General features: G+C 33.0%; 1 pseudogene; it reads left to right on the forward strand.

Moving 5' to 3' along the window:
- Positions 1-617: 617 nt before the first annotated feature.
- On the forward strand, positions 618-2,170 carry LOC131624715 (cationic peroxidase 1-like; annotated as a pseudogene).

Here is a 2,170-nt window from a genome sequence, read left to right on the forward strand (position 1 = left end):
GGTAACAAACAGGATTCTTATATTTTACAAAGAGATTATAAACAAATGATTAACATAATATATCCTACAATACAATTTAGCAATATATCACATTTTCTTTCGGGTAAAAAGAACTTAACAGAGTTGTCTCAAGTTTTTTTTAGAGGTTGTATATATTATCATAGTTTAATCATGAAAAATCAAAATGAGACCTTATTTAATCGTAATTTAACCGTTATAAATATTTTATAAAGCCCTAAAAAGACTATATGTTTGAAGATATATTATGTTATTTACTATCACATTTCTACCATATATATTGAAAAAATTTAACACAATAGAATCGAATTTATATATATAATATTTAGGAGAGTGGAATATATATGTACCTTAAAATCTGCATAATATTTAGAAGTCAACTAGATTAGTACAATCCAGCTAATAACATTGCATATAATCAGAATTTAATATCAAAACATCATATAGGAATGGATGTCCACAATGTACACTGTCGTAACCAAACAGGAACATGTCCTCAACAGTCAACACCCTAAAAAATAATGCAAAATACATAATTTCTTCATGTATATATATGTAACACATTTCATAAACCAAGTACAGATAAAAAATATCTCTTATTCATACTTCAAGAGTTCTACTTAATAATATTAACATGGCTGAAATTAAGCTTAGAATCTGTTTATTGATATGTCTTATCAGCATAATCTCAGCATCAAGTGTAATTCCTTCAGCAATTACTCACGTGTCTTCTTTCATACCTGATCTTTCTAGTCAGATGAGCACAACTTTTTATGTTAACAAGTGTCCTGGTGCTCTTCTAATCATTAAGGAAGAAATAACCCGGGCTGTGTTGAATGATCGTCGGTTGGGCGCATCCTTGCTCCGTCTTCATTTTCATGACTGTTTTGTTCAAGTAATTCTTCTTATTTTTAAATTTTATTTTTTTACACCTGTTTTTGTGAAAACAATTCTTATATTGCTGCTTGATTTTGGAAGGGATGTGATGCATCGGTATTGTTAAAGGACACACCAAATTTCAAGGGAGAACAAAATGCCCGTCCCAATGCGAATTCTCTGAGGGGTTACGAAATCATAGACAAAGTAAAAGCTATATTGGAAACACGGTGCCCTAATGTTGTTTCATGTGCAGATATCTTAGCTGTTGCAGCAAGAGATTCGGTTGTGGCTGTAAGTATTTTTTGGAAAGTTTATGCATATATTTGTTGTTATTAACTGTATATTGATGGATGAAAAATATATATGTATTTAGCTTGGTGGACCTATTTGGCCGGTTCGTGTGGGAAGAAAAGATTCAACAACTGCGAATTTGAATGCTGCAAATTCAGATTTACCTTCTCCATTTCTTGATATTAAGGGTCTTATTGATGCTTTCAAGAAAAAGGGTTTCTCAGCTGAGGAAATGGTTGCTTTATCAGGTTCTCACACAATAGGCCAAGCAAAATGCGCACTCATTCGACCAAGGATTTACAACGAAAACAATGTTCAATCTCAATACAGAAGTTCATTGCAAAAAACATGTCCCAAAAGTGGTGGTGACAACAACTTATCTCCTTTAGATGCCACAACTCCAAACTTTTTTGACAATGCTTATTACCAAAATCTATTGAACCAAAAGGGTCTTCTGCATTCTCTGATCAACAACTCTATAAGGGTGGTTTTGGTCCCCTTGATTACAAAGTATCGTCTTACGCCAGTAATCCATTACTCTTCAGATTAGATTTTGCTAACGCGATGGTTAAGATGGGAAATCTCAGTCCTTTAACAGGAAACCAGGGCCAGATCAGAAAATATTGCAGCATAGTGAATAAAGTTTATTGAGTCTGGCTCTCTCGTACTATCAAAATCCTTGATGAAGTTTTTTTGTTTCCAAGTTTTCATTTAGTACCAATTCTTTTATCAAATTTTCAAAAAAAAAGCTAAACTCGAGGACTCTCTAAGATGTCAATCATCTTAGTACACTACTAGAAATACTAAATTTACCTGCGGAATTTCCTGCGGAAAATTTTCTGCAGGTTTACCTGCGGATTTTCCTGCGACACTAATAAATATATAAAATTTTCCTGCGGATGTGGAGTTGGCAGAAAATTCCGCAGGAATACCTGCGGATTTTACTGCGGAAAAAGTATTTTGAACAAAATAGCTAACTTTA

The sequence above is a fragment of the Vicia villosa genome, unplaced genomic scaffold, assembly GCF_029867415.1.
Source record: "Vicia villosa cultivar HV-30 ecotype Madison, WI unplaced genomic scaffold, Vvil1.0 ctg.000150F_1_1_1, whole genome shotgun sequence".
Classification (NCBI taxonomy): Eukaryota; Viridiplantae; Streptophyta; class Magnoliopsida; order Fabales; family Fabaceae; genus Vicia; species Vicia villosa.